Raw genomic sequence first — 13,880 nt, forward strand, 5'->3', positions numbered from 1 at the left:
AGTTGGCCAAAAAAGCAATTTCCCTTCTAAAAGATGTTGAAGAAAACAAAATGAGGGATCTGGAACAAAATGAATTCACTCTACTTTGGGACTATCTTATCGGTACAGTCATTGTCGAAAACGGGTCACGACCGGGTCCAATAGAAACCTGCAAAGTTAGTCCATTTCATCAAAAGCAATGCGACTCAGAAGTCATGTCATCCTAGTTGATGAACACAAGCGATACATTACATTGGGCCAGCAGAACTGGTTGATGAACACACCTACAGTCGTATGCGGATCTATTGCTACTTTCTGCGCCCAAAGTATGTCCATTGCAGGGAAGAGGACGCCTTGTTTATCAGTGTGAACACGGGAAAACTGTTTGCCAAGGGCACCATCGACAAGTGTGTCCCAGGATTTTTCAAGAAGGCAGGATGGAGCCTGACGAGATGATAAGTGTGACAGATTGGCAAGTAATTGCTGACCTGCTAAGTCGCAGCATGGAGACAGCAATGTGAGACTACGTCTACACCCTCATTAGGCCAGCAAAGCCTACCACCTTTTGATAACTTTCATCAATAAAATATCCACCAGAACGATGTAGAACCCCGACCAAAGTATTGAAGACCTTTGAGATAACGGCCTGCAGGATGGCGGTTTCAATGAGAAAAATGAGGAAATACAGTAAAAGAGGTCGAGCACCCAGTTAGAAGCTTGGCGTGTCAGGAAAAGGAGGGTCCATCTAAAGGTATCGCATCCAGAAGTCGTCGCGAGTGGAATGAAAGCGACACGAAAGCTGTAAATGCCTTCTTTGGATCAACAACAGGCAAGCTTGAGAGGGATAAGGTTATTAGTCAGTTTGAGAAGAAGGACACCTTAAAGCACGTCCTTGCTAGGGAAGGACGACAGAGGTGCGTCCAGAAGGTTAAAAGCCTGTTAAGAAAGGAGGCTGGCAAGTAGCAAGAAGATGGATGCAGAAAAGTATGAAAAGCACATCTTTAGCAATACAGAAATGAAAAGTGAAAACATCGGTTGGATAAACTTGGGTTTGGCAAACAAACAAATCTTACCTGAGGTGACTCAGCGCTTCTGTGGTAAACTTCCAATCAAAAGAATGACAAAACTCCCACTGGGTGCGTTGAATGTGACCCGTGAGTTTAGTGACAGTAAAGGGCAGTGACATCTTGAAAAAGTCCAATGACATTGGTTTACCAAAAAGAAGGAGGAGCCACATCTAAGGGCAGTTCAAAGACTGCAATAAAGAAGACCTCAAGGCGAATAATGAATGCTTCAACAAAAACTGAATTCCTTTTCAGTTTTTGTTTTGTTTTGTTTTTCCTCAAAATTCTTTTGATGTAATTGTTAAAAATACTGACAAATTTGGTAGTAAGCTCAAGTCTGATAAATCTTATTTTCGTCGGTTTCAGCTGACATCCAAAGAGTTCCTAGCAGTTGTTATATATTCATGGTTACAGGTAGAAGTTCCATCCCTGATTGAGTACTGGAACAACGAGGGTTTCTTTGGTCAAGATTTTGTTGGAGCTTCTGGCACGATCAGAACTCGATTATCAACATTTATTTTTTTACTACCTTACATTTATGTGATTTAGAGCAAGATAGACTTAATGAATTACGTTAAGCTAGAAAGGAACCTTATTACGTCCACAACCTGACAAAAACGTGACCAGGATACTTTAAAAAAAGATAGGGGACACCGTTAGTGATTTAGGGCGTGTGTGGGCTAACTGCTATTGCATTGTAATCTGTTATCAGCAAAAAGACAAGGAGGTTGTTCAACCTGTGCCAACACGTAAATACAAAAGCCCCGACTTTGTAAGCATGATTATTGCAATGAGAAACAAGCTGTTCGAGTTGCAAATGGCATCAGAGGAGGACGAACCTACAACAGATGAAGGTATCATAAAAATGTGGAAACACAGCAACAAACTGATTTATGGAGATATCAATGTAAGTTACTTCCTTTCAACTAACAGGGCAGGAAAACTGCATGGGAAAAATTTATTATACAGCTTTACATCAAAGCCAAAGAATTTCAAAATGCAGTGGCCAATTACACAGTAAAATGGACCCTTGAATGGATGTTGAATGGATCAAAGTTCCTCTGCACGGAGATACTCATTGCATACAAATTTTTAACGACTTTGGCAGTGAAATAACAGCTTACCGGGTAGGAAGTTCTGGAAAATGTTACGTGACAGTATTGGGAAAATCATTTCCCAGTCCAAATCAAATGAAGATGGGTGCAGAAAAGTATGCAAAGCACATCTTTAGCAATACAGAAATGAAAAGTGAAAACATCGGCTGGATAAACTTGGGTTTGGCAAACAGACAAACTTTACCTGGGGTAAGTCAGTGTTTCTGTGGTTAACTTCCAATCAATTGAATTACAGAACTCCCACTGGGTGCGTTGAATGTGACCCGTGGTTTAGTGACAGTAAAGGGCAGTGACATCTTGGAAAAGTCCAACGGCGTTGGTTTACCAAGAACAAGGAGGAGTCACATCTAAGGGCAGTTCAAGGACTGCAAAAAAGAAGACCTCAATGCGATTAATGAATGCTTCAACAAAAACTGAATTCCTTTTGATTTTTTTTTTCTCCAAATTCTATTGACGTTATTGTTGAAAATACTGACAAATTTGGTAGTAAGCTCAAGTCTGATAAATCTTATTTTTGTTGGTTTCAGCAGACATCCAAAGAGTTCCTAGCAGTTGTTATATACAGGGTGACAAAGTTCCATCTCTGATTAAGTACTGGAACAACAAGGGTTTCTTTGGTCAAGATTTTGTTCGAGCTTCTGGCATGATCAGAACTCAATTTATGAACATTTATGTTTAACTGCCTTACATTTATGTGATTTAGAGCAAGATAGACTTAATGAATTACGTTAAGCTCGACAGGAACCTTATCACGTCCACACCTTGCTGATGAGATGGACAAGAAGCATCACCATCACCACCGTCACCACGGAGGAGGATGGCCACCAGTACCAGTGACACCAGGTGCCAAAGAATCTGCCGTTTGAGTTTGAGTTGTTGATCAGCAGAGTTCACTTTGTTGTTTTAGATATATTTTGTAGACACTGTTTTGACTGTAACCCGTGACGCGGATTATAACAAGGGAGGCGTCAAATTTAAAATTAGTATAGAAGAAAAATGTATTAAGATACCAAAAGAATGCACCGAAGTTTCAGTTGTTGGCACCTATGAGCACAAATATTGGCTAGAGTTCAGTCTTTTGCCTAAGGGTCATTTCACAGAAGTTGATATCATTTGTCACCCTGTTAAAGCAACAGCCACTACACTCCTTATGAGAGTTTGTTATGGCTGCAAAGGAACCAAAGTGCCTTTGATGGGCACTTTAAAACTGCCATGCAGTCCAAATTCAGAACTATTTGTAAGTCTAGTGTTCCCCCACAACAAATCATATCAATGGGAGGGTTATGAGAAATACACAGTATTTGCTAAATAGAATGCACATGCAATTTTTCGTCCTGGTGACGATGGGAAAAAACTCTTTGATTATGTCGGCTCTGTAAAGGAGTTAGAGTGTTGCATTCTTTGTGGGATTTATTGGTATCTTACTGAAAAGTGTGAATTTGTTGTTAAACCAGATGGGGAGGTCGAGGTCAGTTCTGAGTCGCATGCAGATTGGATGACAAAACCCGCTGATATTGTTGCCTGTCAGGCAGAATGTCAGGCAAGATTTTTTATTAGCAGGAGTGGGGACTTTAATGTTGGTCTGGGAAGGGCTTTTTTACAACAAGGGAGCCTGATGATGATTAATTTGTTTTTTAGAAGCCTAGAAGGGCTGCAGAGATTATAGATGCACTTCGCAGAGGGTGGAGAGAATCATTTGGTCCCTTAGAAATAGATATTAAAGTTGATTATGAAAATTTTGGGGGTTTGCCTTGTGGCATTTCCTTTAAGGATGAATTGCGTGACGCTTTGAAAGACTTAGACGCTACTAATAATTTCATTTAGGTGTCAAAACAAATTTAAGTTATTGACTTGACGACACACTATTATGATGACGACTATCAACCACCTGGTTATTCTTTTAATGGTCCGAGTGATTATGAGTGTAGTGAAAGTGGTGAAAGTGAAAGTAGCCTGAAAAAAATGTGACCATGATACGTTAAAAAAGATGGGAGACACCGCTAGTGGCTTAATGTGTGTGTGTGCTAACTGTTACTGCATTGTAATCCGTCATCGGCAAAAAGTGACCAACATTTCCATCCTTAAACGTTTTTTCCATAACTATGGAAGATAATCAGAAGCTGAGTACTTCTTCAGATGCCACACGACAAAATCTAACAATAGCATCAAAAGACAAGAAGTTTGTTCAACCTGTGCCAACACATAGATACAAAAGCCCCAACTTTGTAAGCATGATTATCGGGATGAGAAACAAGCTGTTTGAGTTGCAAAAGACATCAGATGAGGACGAACCTACAACGGATGAAGGTATCATAAAAATGTGGAAACACAGCAACAAACTGATCTATGGAGATATCAATGTAAGTTACTTCCTTTATACAGCTTTACATGAAAGCCAAGAATTTATTTGCTCATTTCACAAGCTTCAAAGTGCCTCAGAATCAGCTGCACAAGTGGTACATACAAGTTGTTATTTAACCACCAGGATTCTTCTGAAAGGAAGCCATCAAATTAAGCTCCAAAGAGTGGGTCCTCCTGCATGGGGAGAATATGATGCATTAATACAATTTATCTTTGTCATCATCTAGTGTTTTTTTTTTTTTTTTATTTTCTTCCAGTGAGAGTTAAAAAAAGGGTTCGTACTATTTTGCGCTTTTTTTATTCATGACTTTTCAAAGTTTTCCATGACCAAACTTTTTAAATTTTTCTTGGAAATTTTCAAAAACTGTCTTGGTTTGGGGTACATTTTGCTTGGTACATTGGTTTTCTTTTATGGAGATATATTACCTTACCAGATTATAACAATTGCTATATTTACCCAACTAGAAAACTAAAATAAATGAATGAGTCCAATCATACCACCATATTTTTCCTGGTTACTTTATTTAATGGGATTGAGAGCTTTGGTATTGTTCTCTGTTCAGACCTTTCGCCTGTACTGCTTTTGTACATAGGGGGAAGCAACCAAAAGCCACATTGCTTTGAAAAGAATATCTACAAAAGATATCGAGGACTGGGGGACTGCACCAAGGGACAGTGCTATTGGAGAATCGTGCCAAGACGACATGATGTGCATGCCAACTAAAAACAGAACAGCGGCAATATATGGATAGTATACCATTCTCACTCATTAACTGTCTCAAATAGTTTAATATTTTTAAGATCTCTTCTTTGATTTACCAGCAGAACTTTTAACCAAAATACTCTGCTTACGTGTAACATATTGTTTTAATAAATCAAAAAATAAAAAGGAATTTTCCAATCAATACAGATTGCATCTTGCAAGGAATATAATCTTGCAATTTAATTTGACAGAAGCTTTTGTTTTACAGAGAAGTCACTTGGAACTGAAAAAGACCTCCAATTCTTGCTTCAGAAAGGATTTTCACATTAACCTTCGTCCAATCTTTGGAGAAAAGATGAACAGTTCAGTCTTGTACAATACTTACACATGCAGTGGCATGAGAGTGGGACTTAGAAGGCTTTCGCTTGGATATGTCAAAGACAAAAGTTACTTACAGATCCACGTTAGAATGGAAGTCTTTTAAAAAACATCCCCATGTAGCTTAGCCTAGCACTGGGGTTTTAAGTGAAATAGAAATTTTAATCACAATGGCGCAACACGCAGGAGGCTATTAAACATTTAATGTCTCTTCCACTTGCAATATACAGGCGTTTACACTTCAGCATTAATATCAGTAATGAGCCAGCAAGTAATGCAAGTCAAGCATCTACCAAGAGTTCAGAAAGTCCGCATTAGAGAGGAGAAAGCGTGCAAATGTGTCGCCCGGCAATAACTCTGGACCATCCATTTCTGTTTCTCCTACTGTAAAAGCACAGAGGAAAAGTCCCAGACTAGCCGCGAAAGCTTTAAAGAGCGTTCTATTCAAGAGAGGCAGATGGAAGAACGTTCAAAAAATGAAAAGGCTATCAAAGAGTTTCGCAAATCAAAGAAAGTGCATACCTTGAAACACCTTGAGGTGTTTCAAAAAAAAAAAAAAAAAAAAAAATTCCTTGAAACACCTTGAGGCAAGAATTTTGCACCTTCACCACTCCGTGCATTGTGAATTGGAAGCTTTAACCGGTCACAAAAACAGTCCAACTCTTAGTGTATTTCCGAAAAAGGAGAAATTCTTCAGAGAAGACAGGAAGTTTTCGACCGGTTCAAGTGCTGTCTTGTCCCAATGGACATTACAAATTCCAAGTCTTCATGTACAAAACATTCGAAGAAGGAGACACTGATTTGAGCTACAAGGCAGTGGAATGTGTGGTTAGTAATTCAGGAGCAAATTCTGGGTTCGTGATGTGCCCTGGCATAGTAGATTATGATGCCATTGCCGCAGACATTCGCAAATTCAAACATCGATTGTCAAAATAGAAGATTGGCCATGGCGACAGGCAGGTGCTGTGAATAGCAAGTTATGGCACAAACCTTGAGAGCAACAAGGAATGCCTGACAATGGGGAGGACATCTGCAGAGAATGCAAGCTAGTTTGAAGGAGGTTGTTAACCATGCGTGAGAATAGAAAATACCTAGACGAAAATGTTCGACAAGAAAGAAAATATGCTTTTTCTAAAGTGCCTTTATCCATCTTGAGCCCAGCAAGTCAAAAAGCAAGTCAGGAGAATGTAAGGAGAGAACAAAAGAAGTTTTTCCGAACAGCTGAAATAATGATCAAGAGGACATCTGTCTCTCTGAATGAGAATCAAAACAGCGAACTGTTGAAACTCATCGATTGTATTGGGTCGTCTAAGGAAGGCCAAGAAGAGCTCAAAAAAGTATTCAAAGAAGCCATTAATCACAAACCCTGTAGCGGAGCTGCGATTCACGAAATGTGGCCGATTGAGAAGGCTTTTTTAAAGACCAGAGCAAAAACGGTAAGCTAGATCATTTATTAAAAATTCATGGCACGAACTAACACAAACTAACTGGAAGTAAAAGGTTCCAACTGGAATATCTTTTATTTACCAATCAGACAGACAAATGCACTGGAAGAAAAAGGTTTTAACTGGATTAGTTGAGTAAAATGTTGTCCATCCTACCACGAACCGGTCTGCTCATCAAACGGAACAACTTATGACAATGAGTGTCTGTATAAACAGGAAATGTGTGTTCTGCAACTGAACTTCACTCTACAACACCCTGGTAGCTGTCAAGGTAAGTGGTACTTAAATTTGTTTCTGACAGTTTATTTTAAGCAAACTCTCCGCTCTCCTCTTGCCAACAACAAGGAAGCCGGAGCAATTGACCATTTTTTCTTTTGCCGTTTCCCCTGAGTTTGCAGTGGTAAAAAATTCTATCACTGGCAAAAATAAAAGGCCTGGGGTTTCTACACAAAATTATATCTAGTCTTAAACAAGACCAGAATAGGGAGTACTGCTGGGGAGCAAGAAAAACCAAAAGTTAGAGCCAAAGCAGCGAAAGAGCTCAACCAGCTAATTCTTAACAAGAGATGCTAAAGTCATTTTGTTGCAAGTATTGATGGATGAAGACAGTAGATAAGGAAATAAAGAAGCGAGATGAATCAAAGAAAGAAACTGAATGATGCAAGTGAGAAGTGCTTCAAAAGGCAAGAATGTTAACTAGTCTTGGTGATCACCCCAACCTTCTGTTTCTTTTTAGTGCACTTACAAATGGAAAATTTCAAAGGTTAAAGCAACACATCCTCAGCAAAGGAATAGTGCAATGCTTTATAATTCAAAGAGAAACAAAGGGAATTGTTAACCAATTAAAGCATCTTAGAGAAGTGCAGACTCCATAGCTCCTGAAGTTAGAGAAGGAGAAAAGCAAATCCCAATCAAATTTTGGGCATGGAAACCTTAACCAATTTCACTGATTTATGGAAGTGGAAATAACAAATGTTCAAATTTTATAACACTTTAAAATTTAGAACAAACGGAATAAATGTATAAACCACCGATTTATTTTCTTTTGTTTTTATGATGTCTAGTAACTAGTAATTTATACTAGTTGTGATGCTGTGGCTGCCCTGGGTGCCAATGGGCATAATGGGCAGTGAGTGAGTGAGTGCTGTGGCAAGCCTGAACATGATTTGTACCTTTGAAAGAAATAACTGAATCACTTATTACAAACTGACGTTTGATTGAGGGAATGCAATTATTAAAAGTGTGTTGCTAATTTAAGGTATTTTAATATTTTATTGTAATGCGCTGTTGATCATTTTTATGTTTAAAAGCGCAGTATAAATTAATCAATTATTATTATTATTATTATTATTATTATTATTATTATTATTATTATTATTATTATTATTCAATGTTGTTTGGAGAGGTGTGAGAAGGAGGCAGGTTCTTGTAACTTTGGCAGCATGATTGGGAGGTATGAAATGAAATGTTCTCTTAATGAAACAGAATTTGATTTTGAAAATCTAAAAAGAAAAAAATCTTAAGTGTGTGATGAACAACATTACAGCAGTTCATCATCCAAAGGGCTAAGTTTGTAACATCATCAATTGTTACATTGTTTGTAAGTGTTTTTGTTCTGTAAGAAATGTAAGTACGGTAACTGGAAGCCTCTGTAAGTGATGTCAGTAGGTGTACAGTACTGTAAGAAGTTGTAAGCAATTAATTTCTAACTAGGCTTTTTCTTCTCTGTGTCTTACAATTAAAAAAAAACTTGTTATATGTTCACAATGCAACAACATAGTCTGCCTCACAAGTGGCATCCCCTGCAGGAAACATAACAACATAGCACCACCAAGAAAATTCTAACCCCAAATCTTCAGACCTTTCAAAATAAATAAAAAATTGCAATTCAGAATGAGTGGCTTATTGAAAAATATGTGCTCTATGCTGACACATTGACATCATCAAACAATACAGACAGGCAGCAAGCACAACAAACCCTATTTTCAAGGAGAATCTAAACCTCTTGCCCCGTGCTTTAGGAGGTTTCATCTCCTGGAACAAGAGAAATCTGACTTATGTCAAGCTTCAATGGAACATAACAAGTTTACTGTTTATACATTCTTGTTTTTTAAAGTTTTTCTTTTTGTCACTCAAACCCTAGAGGCTGCCGCTGGGGCACCTCGGATAGGGGAGGTACCCATCAGGGAAATATCTCGTTTTAACTTGTTCTCCAGACATATTCTTTTACACTATTAGGGTAAACGTTAGAATCATAATAACTGTATTTTGATATTGGATGACTGTACAAAGAATATACCATAAGAAGTGCACCCAATGATCGCATAAAGATTCACTGCTATGTCTGCAGAAGCAGCAGTGTGATAATGAAGAACAAGGTTTAATCTCCTGGAACAAGAGAAATCTGACTTATGTCAAGCTTCGATGGAACATATCAAGTTAATTGTTCGTACATTCTTCCCTATTTTTAGGAAAGTCAGTTACATTATTAGAGAAAACATTGGAACTATAACAACTGTCTTTGGATATTGGATAACTACAAAGAATGTACCATAAGAAGTGCACCCTAAAGTGCGTCAAGTGACAACATAAAAGTTCACTGCTATGTTTGCAGCAGCAGCATGATGATGAGCAAAAAATTTAAAAACCCTGCAGTTTCCTCAAGATCTCCCAAGAATTATTTCCATTATTTAAAAGCATGGACGACTGTACCCCCTGGAAAATGCAAATGGTTTTGTTCTTATGAAAATGAAGACTACGATAACCTTTAATCAGACTACATTTCACTTCAAACAAGGTGATGCGTTGCCATCATCCTATGCGTACACGTAAGCTAGCTCTATACATCCTTGCAATCCAGTTTGAAATAACTTCTATGTAAATAAGTGTTTAAAAGTTTAAACTGGTTAATATACGTTTTTCTTTCTTCTTTCTTCTTTGTTTTGAGCTGAAGTCTTATTCGCCTCGAACACAGAAGCTATCGCTTAGGTCTGGTTTGCTTTCAAAACAACTCTTGGCAAAGTAAATACAAATCACAACTTACAACAGTCCTTGCTGTTTAAATCATTTCTCTAAAATTATCTCCTGGAAACATCTTCGCATCATATCGACTACGTTCGTCCAAAGTAGTTTTACTAGCTGAGCAGCCAGGCCTTCTGAAAGGTTGAGCAAAAGTGACTCAAAAAAACTTGTGGAAAATTAAAAAAAAGATCGCTCTTGTTGTGAAAAAACATACCCTTTAAAAAAACATGTTACAAAACTTTCCCAATGCAGCGATGGCAATACTAAAATTAAACTTAGGTTTAGAGAACTCTGTAGGTCTTCTGTACTTCGAAACGAAAATGAGACAACAGTGGCAGTCTAGGGATGAGTTTCGCCTGTCACTTCCGCCAATTTGACTCAGTCGCAAAAAATACTGAAGTGTTTTTGGTATTGTAGCTCTAGCAAATGCTTGGAAACTCAAATGAGACACAGAAACATTAAAGCTTATGATGCAACCCTCATTTCAATGGAAAGGAGCTTTATTTTTTTACAGAACACCATACGTACCGTATTTATTCAGCTATAAGCCAAGCGATTTTTTCACCAAATCTTTCAGAAAACAGGTGAAAACTAAACCAAATTGGGGGTTCGGCTTATAGCCAAGTATTTCCGCCGAAAAAAAATTCCATGGTACTAGAAAAGAGTTGAATTTGAATAAATTATTCATCTATAAGCCGAGCGATAATCGATAAAGAAAAGTAACAAGCATTTGTAATTAATTCATTGTTCATTACCTTTTATTTAAGTGGCGGCTCCTAAAAAGCCATTTAGTTAAGTGAAGAAACGTTGAGAAAGAAGTCTTTATCCGTCTTTTCTTCGCTATTTACCTAGTAGGCTGGAACTGCGGTCGTCCATCGGCTCGCTCTGGAATATTATTTTGTCAGCTGTACGTGATCGTCTTTTGAACAGTCGAGATCGTTCGAAATCTCAATTAAACAATTTCCTCGCAATCTCTTCTACAAGTAAATTTCTGCCTGAGACTGTTTCTTTTCCTTCAGCTTTTTAAAAGTTTTATGAAGAATCACCGCTAACATGACACTTCAAGAGAAGAAAGAAAGAATCGATTGTTTTGACTTGCTTTGGCGACGTCAGAAACTGACCAATCAGAAGCTGCTGTTCCCACGCGCTTGGCAAACATTGTAACACGATCTATCAGAAAGCTGCCGGCTGGATGTAATATTTTTGTTCAAAACTAAACTTTTAATGCCACGACTTCTCTGCTAAAAGAAACCACTTCAGAAGAGTTTGATTGGATTCAAAATACTCGACAAATACCGGCAACAGCACAGCGTTTCGTGTTGATAACATCTGAAGTTCATCAGCTTGATCCGCTCGCTGGCGACTTGCGAAATATTTTGCAACGAACTGAACAGTATTCATCCCATATTCTCTGGCGATTTTGCAGTTGTTTTGAACGGTCTCTACCTCAGCAACAACTTTCATCGGAAGGTTTTACTTTAGTTGTTTGAAAACTAGTAGCTTTTGGTATGATGATCGATAACCACTTTATTCTTCAGAAGAATGCGTGATTGTTTGAGATGGGATTCTAAACTCAGGTGAATTTTTTGTCATGCATATGTACAGTTCTAAATAAATTCATCTTTTATTAGTAATTTCTTTTGTTGTTTCTTCAATTGCATACATGAAGTTGAAGGAAAAACTGGGTCTCGGCTTATAGCCGAGTGTTTTGGGTTTATTTTTTGTCAGACTCGAACTGGTTCTGAAAACCGAAAGTTTAGGGTCTCGGCTTATAGCCGAATAAATATGGTGCGTATTTACTTCGTGCTTTGGATGAATCGTGTGTTGCTATCAGATTTTTAATGTTCTTAACCCTCTGGAAAAGAAGCTGCCCCTTGAACCCCTCCTCCCCCTCAGAAATTTCTGGGTTTAAACCCCCCTCTCCCAAGGAATTTCCAGTGAGCATCTGTGGGGGTATGGATATTTTCTGGAACCACACAATTTATCTCTGAGTGTAAAGAGATCGTTATATTTTGAGGAAAGGGGTATTTGGGCAACAGAGGTAAAAAAAATATTCAAAATTCCGGGACACTTCTTGGCCTAAATATTTATGCTAGTTAGGTTAATCATTAATTAAGATCAATTGTAATAGAACCTATATTCATTCTTTTTCAGCCAGAATTGCTGGATATGTTGCCAATAAAATCTTGAACATTTGTGAAGCTTATTGTTTTTTGTCCGAAATATTTGGTATTTTTTCCTGAAAGCCTATTTCATAACCTTTCGAAAGAAATATGTCTTTCTTCTCAGTTGGAATAAATAAAGAGCAAATGTGGTCAATTTTGGCAAGACAGAAATGAGCTAATTAAATTTGTTGTGCTTTCTATTTCCGGCATCAATTTCCTTTGACCTATCGCAACATAGCTTTACAGCAAAATAAGAAAAGAACCTTGGGGTTGTAAAATCAATGCAATGTCTAGTAAAACCAAGACAAAAAACATCATGAAAGCTGCTAAAATTAATTATGAAAACATAACCTGGTTGCCAGATTAACATTCTAGTCATAACCAGTGAACAATACATTAAAATCACTTATCAGGCTTACCAAGGTTCTTTCTTGCACAGATCTGCTGCAGTGTGAAGTATTCCCAGTTTATTCCTTGAATGCGTAATCGCAGGGACCAGCGTTACCGCGTCTTCCTTGGAGAAAAGAAGGAATAAATATAACTAAGTTTCTCTTTTGCGTGTAATATAAATGCTATCCACGAGTTTCCCTTGCTCGAACATCTTTCAGTTGGCAAGCCGAAGTTGTAAGTTATGCGAGACGGTGGAAATTCAGACCCGCTAGTTTCATCGACGATACGATTTTCTTATTTTTTCCGTTGGTTTTACTTTATTGTTACTGTTGCATATGACATAAAAAGGCATATATAGTGTCGACAAATGCTTTAGAAGGGCAATCCTAAACGAGTTCTTGCAAATTTTAGGTTTGATGCTTCGTTTCCGGGGTCGAAGGAATGCCACATCATTGCCATATCAAAACTTTCATTCAGTGGCTTGCCACTCGTTAAAACGACACTTATGCGGAATATCTTGCTTGCATCTCACTTGTTCGGTTCTTCATAGTTTATAAAAGAAAGTTTTATACAACAACAGTCAAACCTTACCTTTCTTTCTCTCGTTGTGTAATGATCTGCCAAGGTAGACTGGTGGTCCGGGCTCCGGGAATTATTCAGATCGTCAACACCTCCAAATTACTCAGCTGTTCGTTTGATCACGTACGTTCGTACGCTTTTGCCGTCCATCAGACTGTACATATACTTGGAAGTGCACCAGACGTCCATTATAGAAACCAAGAAAAGGGAAATTTGCAAAGAAGGCTGCCTGAGACACAGCGAACGGACACACCTCGTTTGGAGACGGCCATTTGAGTGCTGTTTTCGTTCTTGGGCTCGACGCCTTCGCGATCGCGTGGGGTGGAATGTCAATCTTCTTCTGAGCTCTCGACCAATAGCGAGCAAACACGAGCGATCCTCAAAAAATGGTGGAATGGACCGCTTGGAATGTGGACACAGGATCACGTTTCTATCATTCTATTTACATATCTTTAATTAATTTTAATCCTTTCAGGATAAGAACTCGTTACTCAATTTTCCGAGCCTCCTTTCCCCAAAAAAACATTTCGCAGTTGGATGGATAGGAATCAAATTGCATTGGGGGGGTGGGGGGGGGATACAATGTCAATTTTTCGTCAAATCGATTAAAGGTCAAATGAACCGAAATTTAGAAGTTCTTTGTTTTGCAACCAAACATCGAAACAAATCATTAAAAGGGT

General features: G+C 38.2%; 1 long non-coding RNA gene across 1 annotated transcript in view; it reads right to left on the reverse strand.

The window, feature by feature from the left end:
* Positions 1-13,493, reverse strand: part of LOC144652364 (uncharacterized) — a 110,394-nt gene extending 96,901 nt beyond the window's left edge. The window contains exons 1-2 of the long non-coding RNA XR_013570507.1: positions 13,213-13,493; positions 12,651-12,745 (exon numbers count right to left, since the gene is read on the reverse strand). This is a non-coding gene — a long non-coding RNA (uncharacterized LOC144652364). The remainder of the gene's footprint in view (positions 1-12,650; positions 12,746-13,212) is intronic.
* Positions 13,494-13,880: the final 387 nt, after the last annotated feature.

This window comes from Oculina patagonica, chromosome 4 (assembly GCF_052425735.1).
Source record: "Oculina patagonica isolate OP01 chromosome 4, crgOcupat, whole genome shotgun sequence".
NCBI lineage: Eukaryota > Metazoa > Cnidaria > Anthozoa > Scleractinia > Oculinidae > Oculina > Oculina patagonica.